The sequence below is a fragment of the Oryctolagus cuniculus genome, chromosome 6 (assembly GCF_964237555.1).
Source record: "Oryctolagus cuniculus chromosome 6, mOryCun1.1, whole genome shotgun sequence".
NCBI classification, from domain to species: Eukaryota; Metazoa; Chordata; class Mammalia; order Lagomorpha; family Leporidae; genus Oryctolagus; species Oryctolagus cuniculus.
In genome coordinates, this window is record NC_091437.1 from 128105510 (window position 1) to 128122473 (window position 16964).

At 44.2% G+C, this 16964-nt stretch overlaps 1 protein-coding gene across 11 annotated transcripts in view; it reads right to left on the reverse strand.

Moving 5' to 3' along the window:
- Positions 1-13212, reverse strand: part of AZIN1 (antizyme inhibitor 1) — a 34568-nt gene extending 21356 nt beyond the window's left edge. For 3 of the 11 annotated variants that reach the window (XM_070075035.1, XM_070075030.1, XM_070075039.1), the window contains exons 1-3: positions 12727-13090; positions 8750-8887; positions 716-861 (exon numbers count right to left, since the gene is read on the reverse strand). The gene's annotated coding sequence lies outside the window, so the exon portion shown is untranslated. 11 annotated transcript variants of the gene reach the window in all.
- Between the last annotated feature and the right edge of the window lie 3752 nt (positions 13213-16964).

Below are 16964 nucleotides of genomic sequence, written 5' to 3' on the forward strand. Positions count from 1 at the left end.
TTATACTGCACGCCAGGTCCATGCTGTCACCTACTCCGGTTTTCGACAGCACAAGGACACTTTCCAGGACCTCGCAAGCTCCAACCACAGTGAAACCAGGCCTCTCCGCAAGTCTCCCAATGGACACTGCGCTGTACTTTCTGGCTTCCAAATGAACAATGGCACTTCCAAAACATCATAGCCCACCATTCTCTCCACTCTGTGCCGCTGGGCCTTGGCTTAGTTACATTGCACTTTCCAAAATCTACTCAGCGAGAATCTCAGGTTCTCCTCATCAAAATGTTTTAGTGTAACAAGTTTATTTTTAATAAAAGCTCTCATGTTTACTGGTATCATACACACTAAGAAATGTTCTCTACACACAAGCATATCTAAACTATTTTTAAAAACAAATATCTTATTAATATATGGTCCAAAATTCAGATTATTCTACACTATTATAGTTGTTATAATCATGACACTATTTTCATTGAGCAGTTACTTCTTGGACTCATAGCTGGGAAGAATAAAGACATAACGACGCCTTATTTACACCTTTATATCGGTGTTTTTTGACAATACATTTTCCATGAAGAGCTGCCAAAAGAAACAAAAGGCTCCAAAGAACCCAAGCTGCTCCTGGAGCCGTTCAGGAGGAAGCTCAGTCCTCACGTCCGTCGAGCGGGTAGCTCCAAGAGTAGCGGCTGCAGCAGCTGGGCACTTGCCTGTTACACACCTGCTACAAGGGCTTCTACAGTTGGTTGTACTTCAGAAGAAACTGATACATCTCTCAAATAATCACAAGACAATCCTGGCAGCAACAGCCCACTTGACACCAAGCTGGATGAATATGAGTCCTGGATTTCGGAAGTGAAGACCTCCCTGGAAGCAGAACAGGGAGAGCTGAAGGTTGAGAGTACTGTGTGCGACACCTACGCAGGAAACCCAAGCTTAATACACAACCACTTGTCTAATACGTCCTTTGCTCATTAAAAATGAGAGCTTAAGATATCTTGAAACTTACACTATCACGGAAAATGCCTACTGGTATTTCTACCTTTATTTTTATATAAACACTCGATGACGTGGCACTCAGCTCACAACCTTATAAAAACAGACAATCTTAAGTCTCCTCTGCATTCTACCTACAAGAGAAAAAAAAAGGTTACTTACCCATACAGAATACCTTTACAAATAATTATAAATAGCTGCCCAGAAGAGCACTAGAAGACTGAAAAAGGATGACTTCGGCATAAGGGATGTGAGGCCTGGAGCAAGTTAGAATTAAAAAAAAAAAAAAAAAAAAAAAAGCAGTTTCCAGGAAACTATGTACTCAATCTGGTAGAATTTCCAATTAACTGGGTGGTGATCCTAAGATCAAATAAACTTTTGCCATACTGCAGCAAGATTAAATGGCAAACAGTAACAAAAGCCTACACTGAGTATTTTCAGGTGATGAGGTTGGAAAAAACTGAGTAACAGAGGAAGAACACCAAAAGTGACTGCCTAAGAACATTTTAAAAGGGAATAAGAATATACAGGATGGATGTAAGAAGGAAAAAAAAAAAAGGGAGAAAGCCAAAGGAATAAGCCGGACAGGTTAAGTTGAAGTGCCTGTACACAGGCTACCTAACAAAATGCATCAGAAGAAATGTTAAAATATATCTTAATGAGAAAATGAAATTCAGGATTTTTCACAGCAATCTGTATTACTTTTACATATGGAGCAGACATGGTTAGGCACCCTTAGAAAACAAAGTGTTCTGATTATTTGATGTAAAGATGGAATTTTTAGCTGGAGACAGTGTGTGTGTTCTTGCACACAAGTTAAATATTTAACCCCTTTTGGTAATTGAGATGTATATTAATCCTAAGTTTTCTAGCTTTCCTGTTTTCAATGCAGTATAATGAATAAACCTTTTAAATAAACTTAGTTACCTTAGGGAAGATCTCACTGCCTAGCTGCTGCCTATGCACAAGGAAAATTTGTTTTTATTATACATAAAACTTAAGACTGGCATTATGGCAAGTTAAACTGCCACTTGCGAACCCAGCAACTCCTATCTGAGTGCTGGTTTTGAGTCCTGGCTACTTCACGTCTGATTCTAGCTTCCTGAAAACGAGCCTGTGAGGATATCAGATGATGGTCCAAGTCACTGGGCTCCTGCCACCCACATGGGAGACCAGGATGGAATTACTGGTTCCGGGCTTCTGCCTAGCCCAACAGGGGCTGTTGCAGCCATTTGGGAGTGAACCAGATCTCTGTCTCTGCCTTCCAAATAAATAGGCCCTTGTGTATCTCTCTCTCAGGTGTTGGATACATCTCCCTTAGAATATGTTTATAACTTTTCTGATCATTGTTATTTAATAGTTTATTCTATATGACCCAGTGTTTGGCAGTGTGTGACTTCACATTCTGGTACAAGAGACCCTATCCTGCTGACAGTTCTAAGTAGCACTGGTCTAGGTGCCAGAGTTTAGGGCACATAATACAGTAGAACTGCTAGGTTACTAACAAATGGTTTTCAAATCTTTTACTCATTTTTATTGTCCTATTAGGATATCTTCAAGGGGCTGGCGCTGTGGCATAGTGGGTAAAGCTGCCGCCTGCAGTGCCAGCATCCCATATGGGTGCCAGTTCAACACGTGGCTGCTCCACTTCAGATCCAGTTCTCTGCTATGGCCTGGGAAATCAGTGGAAGATGGCCCAAGGCCTTGGGGCCCTGTAACCGTGTGGGAGACCGGGAAGAAGCTCCTGGCTCCTGGCTTCAGATCAGCACGGCTCCAGCCGTTGCGGCCAGTTGGGGAGTGAACCAAAGAATGGAAAACCTCTCTCTCTGCCTCTCCTCTCTGTGTAATTCTGTCAAATAAATAAATAAATCTTTAAAAAAGGGTATCTTCAAATACTCCCATTTGTGTATTTGGGAATTATTTTGTTTCAGTGTCCTTGTGAACATATTCTAATACCCTATCCTACTCTTGGTCAACCCAAATACAGATTGCTGATTATGTTGAATCTAAAGGTACTACAAACTGGGAGTCAGAGGATCCTTGCAAAGAGTAAGAAACAGGTAAGAGATAATCTAATGTCAACATAAAGCTAATATTAATTGCAGCCTATAGGAGCACACAAGAGTTATTGTAAGGAGTCGCATCCTAAGAACATGCTAGGAAACTGAAGAATTCAACTAGAATATACAACTGGAAACCCCTTACAGTTAAGGAACAGTTAGTTTATTAGACAATCTTGGAGAATGAACACTGTATATAATTTGTACAGTTCTTGTCAATAAATGCTTTAAGATTATTATGGCTACTGCTACTCTGCTCACAATAATTCTCCCAAAGTAGTACTGTCCAGCAGAACTTTCTGTGGATGAGTAAAATGTCCTCTACTGGTGCTGGATAGCACCCTAGCACTTAAGATGTGGGTCTCATGCAACGGAGGAAGTGAACCAGTGGGTGGAAGATCTCTTTTTCTCTCTCTGCCTCTCTGTAACTCTGACTTTCAAGTAAACAAATAAAATCTTAAAAAAAAGGAGGGGTAGGCGCCGTGGAGCAGTAGGTTAATCCTCAGCCTGGGGCGCTGGGTTCTGGTCCCGGCTGCTCCTCTTCCAATCCAGCTCTCTGCTGTGATTAAGAATGTTGCCCTCAGGGCCAGCGCTGTGCCACAGTGGGTAAAGCTGCTGCCTGCATTGCTAGCTTCCCATAAGGGTACCAGTTCAAGTCCTGGCTGCTCCACTTCTGATCCAGCTCTCTGCTATGGCCTGGAAAAGTAGTAGAAGATGGCCCAAGTCCTTGGGCCCCTGCATCCAATTGGGTAGTGAACCAACGGAAGGAAGATCTTTCTTTCTGTCTCTTCCTCTCACTGTCTGATAACTCTACCTCTCAAATAAACAAAAAATATTTTTTAAAAAGAATAAATCTCTAATTTAATTTAGTTTTAATTTGTTAAATTCATAGCCACCTGTCTTATGGCTACTGTTTTGAAGGATGCTGTTTCTATAAGAAATTTTCAAAGTTCTAGAGATTAAGTCTGCACATCACAGAGCAAAAAAAAAAAAATAAAACCCATTCCCAAAAATGCCTTTGCCCCCAAGTAACAAAGATCAATCCAAAAGTTGACAGCACTAGACAATAAATGAACAAATGGTTAACAAAATTTCATAGGAAGTAAGTCCTAAACGGAGACTTGCACTATTGATCAACAAATACTTTCTACTTGTGTGATACAACGAAGAACAGCGGATTAGAGAACTAGATGGCTAAACCTCTGTTTCATTATGTGACAAACTGCTTAAGTGGGCAAGGAGGATCTTGGAATGTAGGTGAAGGACATATTATTTGCTTTCTGGGCCTTGCCAGTGTGTGAGCAATTCAATGAGGAGCGCCTCCTTGGGCTATCTGCATAATGGCCAGCCTACCATTTCCTTAGGTTTTATAGTTTTCAAACCTTTCTGCAATATCTCATTTGTAGTAATTGGAGTTCAGTGTACCAAAATGTTTGGTTTTAGGGAAGATTCATGAGAAACACACTGAAAACCTCTTGAAGCAAGAAGAGTTTGGATGAAGACCGCCTTAACAGAACACACACGTTAGTAGTCACTACTCAAATTTCTTCTCAGCTCATCTATCTTTTACAATTAATGCAAGAGCCTTCTATCCCCTGTAATCTTTTTAAGGACAACTGGGCAAAAAAGTCTTAAAACTCATTGGTGAAGTCCATTTAAACAAATAAACTAAGTGGATCTACTCTACCCAGGCATACCTTGTAAACTGAAGGTTTGTGGCAACCCTTCATGCAGCAAGTCCATTGGCATCCTTTTCCAAATAGCTCAGATGATTATTAGCATTTTTTTAGCAGCAAAGTTTTATTTGGGGGGGCAATCTTAAAATTAAGTATTGGTATAAGAAAGACGGAAGTCCCAACCACTGGTTCACTTCAAATGTCTCAAACAGCCAGAGCCAAGGCCAGGAACACAATTACTTAAGTCACCACTGCTGCCTCTCAGGGTCTGCACTGGTGGGCAGCTGGCATGAGGGACAGGAGCCAGGAAATCAAATCCAGGGATGTGGGCATCTAACCACTAGGCTAAATGCCTGTTCCAACAACATTTCTTAATTAAGGTATGTACACTGTTTATTTAGACATATTTTTCACTTAAAAAGACTACAGTATAGTGTAAATAACTTTTATACACACTGAGAAGCCAAAATAGCCATACAATTTACTTTACTGCAGTGGTCTGAGAGCAAACCCACAAGGCACATCTACACTTGACTACAAACTACATTATAAGGTACATGTGAATAGTTAATTCAATCTGACTTTATCACCAGATCCACTAGAATTACTACAGGCTTATTTAGTTTTCCAGATTTAAAGTTTTAGGGGGCCCATCACAATAACCTAAAAAAAAAAAATCAATGTTAAAATATTGTCAATATATCTGTACAGCACTCAAATGTTGTACACATATTATTCCAAACTTTCTAGAGTTCATAACGGAATGATCTCAATGTTTAGGTGGTTCCTTGACTTAAAACCTAATCCTGAGGGGCCAATGTTACGGCACAGCAGGTAAAGTTGCAGCCTGCACCACTGGGATCCCAGCTGCTCCACTTCTGATCCAGCGCCCTGCTAATGCACCTGGGTAAGCAGTGGAAGATGACGCAAGTACTTGGGCCCCTGGAACTCACGTGACAGATCTGGATGACACTCCTGGCTTCTGCCTGGCGGTTTTGGCCTTTGGGGAGTGATCCAGCAGATCTCTCCCTGTAATTCTGCCTTTCAAATACATCTTTAATAAATAAATAAATAAATAAAACACCTAATCCTGAAACCAAATCATAGAACTCAGGTAACCTGCACAGAACTGAGGTAATTAAAAAAAAAAAAAAAAGAAAAAAGAAAAACAAACCAGTTCGGAGTTCATACAGGCCATGTGACAAATAAGTTCCACGAAGGCTACTGTTTTAAGTCCTTTTAATGGTTTCCAAATAGTAGTACTGCTCCACAAAAAATTAATCTCAGGATATTAGTATCCAATAGAGCAAACTTACATGTGAGAATAACACATTTCTGTATTTTTATTAATTCAAGAAACATTTGGGACCAGATAGTCCTAAATTCGTAATTTCTCAGATATGAAACAGTAGTGTATTTTGTGTGTGTGTAGACATATAAATAAAACAAATGTAACCAAAATATGAATCAGCCTTCTGTAATCACAATATTAGCAAAATTTAGGAATATTAACATTAAATGGGATAAGATTAAAAACAGCCTCAAATCAGAACAGATTCAGGTCAAGTTTATTTTCCAAAATTAGTTTAGGTCACATCAAGGAAGCTATAAAGGAATTACTTTGGGGAAAGGGTGCTGTGGTCCAGCAGGTTAAGCCACCATTTGGGAAACTAGTATTCCATTACTGGAGTGCCTGGAGGACACTTCTACTGACTCCTGGCTTTCTCCTGGCCCAGCCTTGGCTATTGCTAGCATTTGAGGAGTAAACCAGCAGGAGGAAGATCTCTTTCACCGTCTCTCTGCCTTTCAAATAAATAAACAAATCAATAAAAAATTCTTACAGTTATGGACCTGATGTTTTATGGCAAAGCATTAAGTACTACAGCTTAACATACATTTTACCTGGGCATAATAAATTGAAGAATCAGTCAACTTGGCTGCCAGACCAGCAGAATCAGTATATTCTATTTATCTCCATTCCCACATCATTGACTTTCTGGCTTCTGAAATATTATTTATTGTTTTAGACTTTTTCTGGATTTGGTAGAACCATTCATTAATCTATCAGCTTAATGATACCAGTGTCTCTTACGTCTTTAAGAGAAAACACTACACCATCATACTTAGCCAAATAAGACAGTTCCAAAAGACAAATACCGTATTTTTCCCTGATCTGTGCTCAGTGTATAAAGTTAATTGAAAATAGATTTTTTGTAAAAATTAAGAATAGGAATAGGAGAGGAAAGAGGAAGAAGGGTGGGAGCATGGGTGGGAAGTCGCACTATGTTCCTAAATCTGTACACAGGAAATACATGAAACTTGTACATCTGAAAAAAATTTATATATATGTACATATATATAAATAAATAAAAAAGAGAAAACACTACTAGAAATAATGCAAACTTCAGATCCCATTAATATCTGTTATTATGGGACTTGAATATCCTTTATGATGATCTTTGAAAGATGAAATTTGGTCTTGAACTCCCACCTTGGAATCCATCAATGACTATGATGTCAACTAGACTCCACTCCATAAGAAGGAAAAAAAAAGTTTTAAATCTCCATGTGAACTTAGGGGGAAAACATCAGATATGTGAGAAGTAGGACAGACAAACCTGAACCTAAAATTCCAATTGGATTTACCAAATGCATTTATAAAATTCTTGTTTTAGCATACTCTAATTATATAAAATGTTTTTATTTGATGGAATCTGTTTAACAAGATGCAACCACAGAAAAACTAATCAGGGGCCGGCACTGTGGCCCAGCTGATTAAGCTGTGCTTGTGACGCTACATCAGGCACTGGAGGATCTGGGTTGCAGTCCCAGCTCTACTCCTGTTCCAGCTTCGTGGGACTGTGTATTCTGGAAGGTTCAGGCACACAAGTACTTGAGTCTCTGCCACCACATGGGCCCAGGCCTGGTTGTTGTTGGCACTTGGGACAACCTCTTTTTCTGTCACTCGGTCTTTCAATTAAGTAAGTCTTTAAAATAACAAGTTAATCAATATACTCAGCTTTTCTAAAAATGTCTAATCTATTCCCTCCAACTCTCCAGTCTACTTTAAAAAAGGTCCAAATTTCAACACCAAAATCCAAATTTCAATAGCAAGAAGTTCATATGCTACTACATACTTATAAAAAAGAATCAACCACACAAATCTAGCAGTTCAAATTCAACCAACAACTTACTGTGTAATTACACTGTGCACAGGAGTTCAAAACTTAAGTCAAGCCCTATGCAGAAAACCAAGCCGCCAAAACCTGTCCCTGAAAATCTGAAGGCAGCCTGACTGGAAACACACATGTATTATCTTTCAGTTAGTCCCATAAAAACAACCAGTTCTCCCTGCTAGTTGAGTACTATATGAAGTCAGTTCATGAAAAGGAGTACAAACTCTAGAAAACCACACTGAGTCTGCCAAGGCCCTGTGGATATTTACAGCATCACTCACAGGCCATACAAAATTATCAACTTAAAAATTAGCCAGGTATAAACATCCTGGATTTGAGTCCTGCCTGCAGCCGCATTGGCAGGGCTACACCAAATGATTCTATGAGGCTTACACAGTGCATGGGCCAGACGTTCCCCACCCCTGCCGTAGGGAATAGTTTCCCACAGAGTGGAATGAGAACACTACTAAAAAAAAAATCTATTTTTCAGATGAAGCCCAAGTACAAGTCCACTGAGTTAAATGGTTGAATGATCTGAGGATATCTTAAATTCAAAACCACACTGCATAAAACCGGAGCTAGTAAGATTTCCTAAAACTTCTCCTGCAATATGTGCTTACAGTAATATTTGTTACATATCAAAGATATATTTTAAGTGATTCAGTCATTGGTAAATGCTACAACTCAGTCAAGTCTAACCCATAAGTATCAGGCTTCTGTTTCAGAATTTCAAAAAACTTTATGGTCACTGCACTTAAAGAGGTAAATAAAATTTCAGGTTCTGAGAAACATTTAGCAACACAGCAATACCCCCCTCCCCGCCCCCAAACAAAGGTGAAATACTTACATGGACAAGTTAGGAGATGGAACCCCCCTATCATCAGCTAGGTTCCCAAGGTGGCTCAGCGTTGAAGTCGAACTGCTCTCTATACAGCACTTCTCCTAGGCCCTCTGGGTAGTTGTATACTTGGTCAGAAAGGTCGCCCTGAAGAAAAATGAAAGAAACAGTTGGTAGTTCTATGTTTTTTTTTGTTTTTTTTTTTTTTTTTAAAAAAAAAGGTTAGATTGTGTTTCAAGCTGGTTGACTTAAGGATGAACCTGAGAGTAACTTTAGTTTTAACAGAGTCTGCTTTATTAAAGTCACATTACACATAATGTTTTCAAAGGGCTTTACAACTGTACCAAGGACTTTTTCCATGTTGTGACTGTTCCTAAGCTGCTGTACCACATAATTCACAGAACCTAACATCATGGTCATCTTACCAACTTGCTTCCTTTACCTACTTACTCTGTGGGCTTCCAGCCTCCTTCTATTCATGTTTGCTTGTATTTGTCTTCTAAAACCCAGACTGGAGGTGGCCTAAAATTTTAAAATTTCCAATTGTGTTTGAAAGACTTTCTATCTAACATGTTCTAGTAGTCTGGAACTACCTAGAATACCCTGTTACTCCTAAATTCAGATTCTTCTTTATGTCTAAATTCCTATTAGGCCAAAAAGATTTATGATTTAGCTAATACTATATATATATATATATGTATCTGAAATAACTACTGAGAACTATCTCATACTATTGGACAAGTGACCTCTTAAAGGTTTATCTCTTCATACCTCCTCCTGTGTAGCTCTACTTCAATCTGTTACCATGAACAGATGAATGTGAAAGTGCTTGGCACACCAAGCAATAAACAGAGTAATTATTAGAAATGATCACCACCTATGATTTAACTAGACAGACTTGTCACGTAAGCCAAAATGCAAGACCTCTATTTCTATCTGCAATTCAGCAGTTATTGTTTTAAAGTAATACAGTCTCACCAAACTTGCTAGAAAAGGAGTGATGAGAAGGAAATGTTATGAACCAGAAATTCTAAGGTCAAAAATTTGGAGGACCTCAAGAGCACCCTAAGCATGCCCTTATATAGCCTATCTCATTCAACTAGGGTAAGGGCACCCTTGAGAGAGGTAAAACATTCTTTCTAGCTAGAGGAAACTGATCACACTTAAAACACAAATGATAAGGAAAGAACTCATACCAGCAGGGAACAATGATTATAACAGTTAGGTTCCAAATAATGTATTACCCTCAACAAACAGCCAATTCTCACATCAAGATAATTTCAGAAATAATTTTAAAAAATCTAACTCATCCTGGTGACAGTTCACTCTCAATTATTCAAAGGAACAGAATAATCAGGGTAGCGGAGACATTATTCATCTTTTTCCTGCTATGCAACTCAAGCAGTGATGTGCAACATCAAGAACGTTACACAACAGATATTCAACAATGTTGTTCAGTGGAGATATCTGACACATTCTCAATCAACAAAAAAATACAGGCAGGCAACTTGAATCCAAAATCTGGGTAAGAGGGCCATTTACATAGAGCATAGATGGAATTTTCGTTAAGATGAGGTATGATGAAGTAGTTTAAATAGAAAGGCAGGGAAAAGATGGAAAGGAGAGATACATTATTTTCTTTAGAATGGTATATGGAACCAACTGGATCAGGCCCAACACCACAATCAAGTAGATGTCTCCAGCTACATCACTTTATCAAAGAGGGTCTGAGGAGGTGAGTAGACCAGACACACACAAAACACCCATCACTTTGACAGTAACTTTCCAAAACTCCATCTTAAAAAAAAAGTATTTCTATGAAAATACACTTGTCTTCACTACTGTAGTATTCTTCCTAAAAAAAAAAAAATCCACCCTAATTATGAAAAAAATTTCAGCCAACCCCAAATTGGGAGGTATTCACCCAGACAATTCAGCCAATACTTCTCTAGACTGTCAAGGCAAGGTCATTAAAGACAAGGTTAGACTGAGACTGTTTCAGACCAAAGACTCGAGGAGACCCGACAACTAGACAAGGCAATGCCTTGGGCTGGGTTCTGGAACACCCTCCTGCAAAGGCACATTAAAGAAAAACCATGGAATCCAAACAAAATTTGGAATTCCTAGTACAAAAGTCATTTTCTTAGTTTTGACGAATGTACCGTGACAATGTAAGATGTTAATAATGTTAACTGTCTAAGTATGCAAGACCTGTTACTACTTCCGTGAACAACTAAAATATTCTAAAATGTTTACTTTCAAAAAATGCAGCAAGATAGTCACAGAATGACTGTTACTCATAAGTAAAGAGGAACAACATGGGTGAACATCAAAAACACGCTGAGTTAAAGAAACCTTTTATGCCAAAGAATGCATAATGTACTATACCATTTTACATCTAAGTTCTAGAACAGGCAGAACTAACCCTTATGTAAATTCACACCCCCACCCTCACGGTACCCAGCTCTACTTAAAGATATGTGTATACTAAAGCTGGGGAATAAGTACTCCGACTTTCTTTGAAATGTGTCAAGAAATAAGATGGACAAAGCAGATTCTGCACAGTAATAAGAGTAGAATCTAGATGGGGGTACCATTATTTCACCTTCTGTGTCTGAAAATTTATAGGAGCTTAGAGCAGACTGCTTCATTGCCTTTACCTCTGTCATTTAAGGAGCCCACCCTTCCTGCTTAACATAAACTTCTCGGGCTCATCTGTCTTCGTAACCAGCATCTGCGTGTTCTCACATTTGTAAAAGACATTAAAGGATTATCAAGGGCCCTGCCCGACCATCTTAAGTTAACCACGCGTCGGCCAACCTCGTCCACAGCAACCTTTCTGGTGCATCCCGCCATTCTCTCCCCCAGTTCTCGGATTCTATTCCAAGGTGGAGATGTCACCGGTGGAAACAGAACACACAGAACTGAAGCACCCGAGATGCCACCACAAAACCAGCTCCTCTACTCGACCACCACGTGTCCCCGACCGGTTCACGTTTCTGAACCAGCAGTTCCCCAGATATGGACTTTGAGGGTTAAAACACGTCACCACCACTGACTGATGGCACTCAAGGTAGCACTAGATAAGCCACCCAGCCTACCCTTCTCCCTCTCTGCCCGGGAATCGCGGCGCGGACGGGAAAGCGAAGCCATGGTGATTAATCCTCAGGCTTCGGGAGGTGACTGGGGTGGGTGAGTGAAGGCGACTTGGCCCAATCAGAAGCGCCGCAGGGGCGGAGCAGCAGCCCCGAGGCTTCCAGAAGGGGCCAAAGGCCTCCAGCTCGCTACCTGACACCGGGGCTTCCCCGCCGCCGGGCCCCGAGCGGCGTCAACTTTCCTCCAGCAGAGGGGGACCGCGCTCCCGCACCACCCCACAAGAACCTGACCTCCCCTGCAGCTGTCACCGGCGGCCGGCGCGGGGCCCGCCCCGCTCCATTCATAACCCCAGGCCCCGGCCGTTGCAGCCCAGCGCGGCGCCCGCACGCCCGCCCAACCCCGGAGGCGAAGGTGGCCGCGCCGCGCGCGCGGTCCGGGCTGCGGGACCCCGGCCCCTCGGGGCTGAGGCCGGGCCCCCTCCCCGGAAACAGCAATGCACCACGGGAGCCCGGTGGGGGCCGCACGCCGCGGCAGGCGACCGCGACCCCCCGAGCGCGCCCCCAGCACACGCCCCCTCGCCCTGAGCCGCGGCGGCTCCCGCTCCGGCTCGGCTCAGAGCCCGGCGGTCACCCCCAAGCCCCGAGGCGCGGGCCGCCGCCGCCCTAGTCGCGTCGCCGCCGGAGGCACCGACAAGCCGCCACACACGCCGGCGTCCGCCATGTTCGGGGCGGCCGGCCGCGGGCGCTGCAGGGACGCCGCGGGCATCGGGGCCCAGCGGAGACACCCGGCCGCCGCCGCCGCGGGCATCGGGGCCCAGCGGAGGCACCCGGCCGCCCCCCGGAGCCTGTCCCGCGCCGCGGCCCCTCCCGCGCTCTCGGATCGGTACTCACGTGAGATAACGGCCCAAAGAGTCGGGTAAAGCGTCTTCTCTTTTTCGGCGGAATTTTTAAAGAGGGATGTGGTTACCTTGAGCAGAAATACCCAAGGCGGCCTGGGCCATAGGCTGCAGGAACGACGTGGGGGGAAAAGCGCGGCACCGACACCAGCTGGGCAGCAGTGGCGGCGGCGGCCGGAGAGAAATGGAGCGGCGCGGGCAGAAGGAGAGAGGCGCGGGCCTGGTGAGGGAGAGGATTCGGCCTCGTCACACCGCAGAGCACCACCGCGAGAAAGATGAGAAGAGGCAGAGAAGGAGACGACCGGAGAGTGGAAAAAAAAAAGGAAACGCTACAGCCAGGAGGAGAGGCAGAGTGTGGGAAGGCGGCGCCGGCGACGCCAGTATTTATAACCGGGGGCGGGGCCCGGTGACGTCACAGCCGGCCGGCAGCGCGCGAGCGGGGCGGAGCCCGGCTGCCGCGGGGAGGGGGGAGGGGGCTGGTGGGCGATGGAGGGGGCGGAAGAGGAAGGAGGCCGGCGACCGGGGCGGGGGGCGGTGCGACCCGGCCGGGCAGGTGCAGGGTCCCCGGGCCGCTTCCCGCCCTCCCGCCACCCCGCGGCTCCCGGGCAGGCGGAGGGCCCGCCGCGCGGACGTGGGCGGGCGAGCGGGGAGGCGGCTCAGCTCGCGCGCGGCGTCCGCCCGGCACCCCGCCCTCGGAGTCCCGCGCTCAAGCCCGCGGCGGGCCCCTGCGCTTTGTGAGCTGGACAGTGGTGCACGCTGGCCTCGGCTCTCCGGGCTGGCCTGGGCCGGGATTCGGCGCGGACCCCCGCGGAGGCCTGTGGGCGCCATGGCTGCGGTGTTCCCTGTAGCAAGCCTTGGGAGGCCCCGGGGTCCGTGTTTCTTCACGGCCCAGTGTTGGGGTGGCTACCGAGGCTTGTGACTGCGGGGGGAGGTCCTCGCTGCCCCTGGGTTGCGGGGCGCTCAAGGAGCTGCAGGAATTTTTTTAGAGGACTGTGGCTTTTATGTCTTCGTTTTAGAAAGGGTTGGTGCAGAGTAGGGTTTTATTAATGCAGGACCAGTGTTGGAGAAGGGTTAGTGATGTTATAAAGTGCACATTACTTTAACCCCTTGGTTGTCGCGGTCATTTTAATTTTCTCTGCAACAAACTTTTTTTACTAGTGAGCCTAAAGTGACGTACATAGCTTTTTCCCCCCCCCAAGATTTTTTTATTTATTTGAAAGAGTTACCCAGAGAGAGGAAGAGACACAGAGATCATCCAATGGTTCACTCCAAATGGCTGCAACAGTTGGGCCTGGGCCAGGGCCAGGCTGAAGCCAGGAGCTTCCTCTTGGTCTCCCACATGGGTGCAGGGACCCAAGCACTTGGGCCATCCTCTGCTGCTTTTCTCAGGCCATTAGCGGGGAGCTTGATGGGAAGTGGAGCAGCCAGGTCTGGGACTGGCACCCATATGGGATGCGGGAATCGCAGGCAGTGGCAGCCCCACCTACATAGCTTTTAATTCTTGTATTTTTTTAGATATCTAAGCACGGGTGATCAGGGACCCTGAGGGCTCCCCTGTAGCACACCCAGACTCAGGGACGCAAATGAAATTACCCATTGCCACACCTATGCAGAATTGAGGTCTGTGAGATTAAGAGCCCGATGTTTTCTTCCCTTTCTTCCCCACTGTAGCAGCGACGAGGTTGGTGAGAGGCGGGCTATGTGGTGATGCTGAAGTCCAGGCCTTGGATTAGAGCATACTGGGTAGAAATCAGGAGCTGTGGACACCGCCAGTTTTGTTTTTCTCTTGCTCTGGGATATCTTGGCTTCATTTTTTTTTTTTTTTTTCATTTCTTCAAAGTTCTGTTGGCAGGCAACCTCACTAGGCCCCCTGGAGGAAGCAAAGCTACAGATGAAGCCCCACTTTAAATTTTGCTTACCATCTAGCAGGGGGGGAATAGGACAATTACTAAAAATACTGAATTGTTGACAGACAAACAGATGAAACACTGCAAGGAATTTATGAACAGAGGAAATTGCAACTAAGTGAGAGAAAGACTGCTGGGAACAGGTGGGGGTGATTTCAAGAGCCAAAATTCCAGGCAAGGGGAACAGATGAGAAGAAGGCACAGAAATCAGCAGACTTAGAGAGGGCGAGTGGTTCTTCTGGCTCCAACATTGGAGCATGAGAGCAAATGGGATTGAAATGGTAGAGCGAGGGGGGACCAAGAAGGGACTGGAACTTGGACTCTTATTCTGGAACCCTTTAAACAAGGACATGATATGCGCAAAGATGCATTTTAAAAATAAAGGTTTAGCTAATTGAAGGGTAGAGTTAGAGGAGAGCAGGGAGAGAGATTTTGTGTCTACTGGTTCACTCCCTAAACAGTTGCGATGGCTGGGGGATGGGCCAGGCCAAAGCTGGGAACTCTATCCAAGTCTCCCATGTGGGTGGCAGGGACCCAGGTACTCGGGCCACCCTCTACTGTTTTCCTAGGCGCATTAGCAGGGAGCTGCATTGGAAGTGGAGCAGCAGGGACTTGAACCGGTGCCCATATGGGATGCTGGTGTTGCAGGTGGTGGCTTAACCCATTGCACGCAACACCAGCCCCCTAAAGATACATTGTTAAAAGATTGTTCCATATGTGCTTCTGGCCACTGAAAATAGGGCAATCTGGAGAACTTCGGGTATGAGTTTGACATGGTCCTTAAAGAGTAGTTGATGTGTATGGGAAGAGCTATCTAAGCACAGGACCTAGAGAAATGCTGGGAAGAAGAGACACTGGCAGAGAAGACCAAGAGGACCCGCCAAAGAAGTAGAGAATAATGACATAGCACTGTCAGGCCACTTGAGGAGGAGGGCATTTGTTCCAAGGGGGAATGAGTGATCAGGGTTTTCGGATTCCTCAGATATAATGAAAAAGGAGTTCTGACTTTGGCAAATGGCAAGTTAGTGGTAAACTCTATTCCAGGGTTGGCAGCAGGGATGTGTTCCACATCAGAGTACCTGGTTCGATTCCTGGCTCTGGCTCATGACTCCAGCTTCCTGCTGATGCAGACCTTAAGAGGCAGGGGTGATGGCTCAAGTATTTGGGTTCCTTCTACCCACATGGGAGACCTTGATTGAGTTCCCAGCCCCAGCTCTTGTGGACATTTAGGGAGTGAGCCAGCTAATGGGAGTGCTCTCTTGCTCGTGTGCACATTCTCTCTCTCCTTGTCTCTCAAATATGTAAATACATTTACATACTTTTTTTATTTTGAATGTTTTTCCCAAAAGCATTGGGAAATGTTGCAATCATGGGAGTGGTTTACATTTTTGAAAAGGGGAGACTAAGAGGTGGGGAGAGAAAGGGTTGTAAGTTTGTGGCAGCTGTTTGGAAGCAGTTGTACTCATTCATGGAGAATGGCTAAGGTCTCAGAAGAAGTTGTCCATGGCCGTTAAACCATGTCAGAGATGCAGGAGGAACAGAAGGTTGCAGAGATTGGAGTGAGCAGTAGTGAAGTGAAATCAGTGAATATTGACCTCTTTTCAAGTGCATGCCACTGGACTAGGGCCTCATCCAACATCATTTACACCATGAAGCAATTTGACTTCTGCTGTTGAAACTGTGTGCCCATGTGATTAATATTTGTGTATTCACATTTAAAGAACAATGCTAGCTTTTAAAGAATACAATAGAACCTTAAAACTATACTACATTGGAATAGACAACATACTATGTAACATTCACAGAATGATAGTTACATGATGAGAACAGCATATTTAATTGCATTTGGGGTTTGGGGTTTTGGTTATTTTGCCAAGTCAAGTTACTCAGACACAAATATACAGGTAGTGCCAATGGAAATATTATCATTAAGTAAAGAGCCCTAAGATAAAATTATATACCATTCGCACTTAGATCATCCTGGCCCATTGATTCAAGCTTATTAGCTTGTGTGCCAGTAGATAGAAAGGACTGCATGAATTAGATTATTGATAAAGGGTGTTACCTATTAAAAAATAGGTAAATATATAATCAGAGTATAAGAAATTTCATGTAGTCACATATGTAAGTTTGACAAATGTTAACAGCTCTTGGCAACTGACAGTGAAAATCAGTTTAGTACTTGCTGTGGTTAAGAGTGTGTTCTCTCAGGGGCCAGCGTTGCAGTGAAGCAGGTTAAGCCACCACTTCCGGTTTGTGTGCCAGCTGCTCCACTTCCAATCCAGCTCCCTGCAAATGCACCTGGGAAGGCAGTGGAAGATGGAGC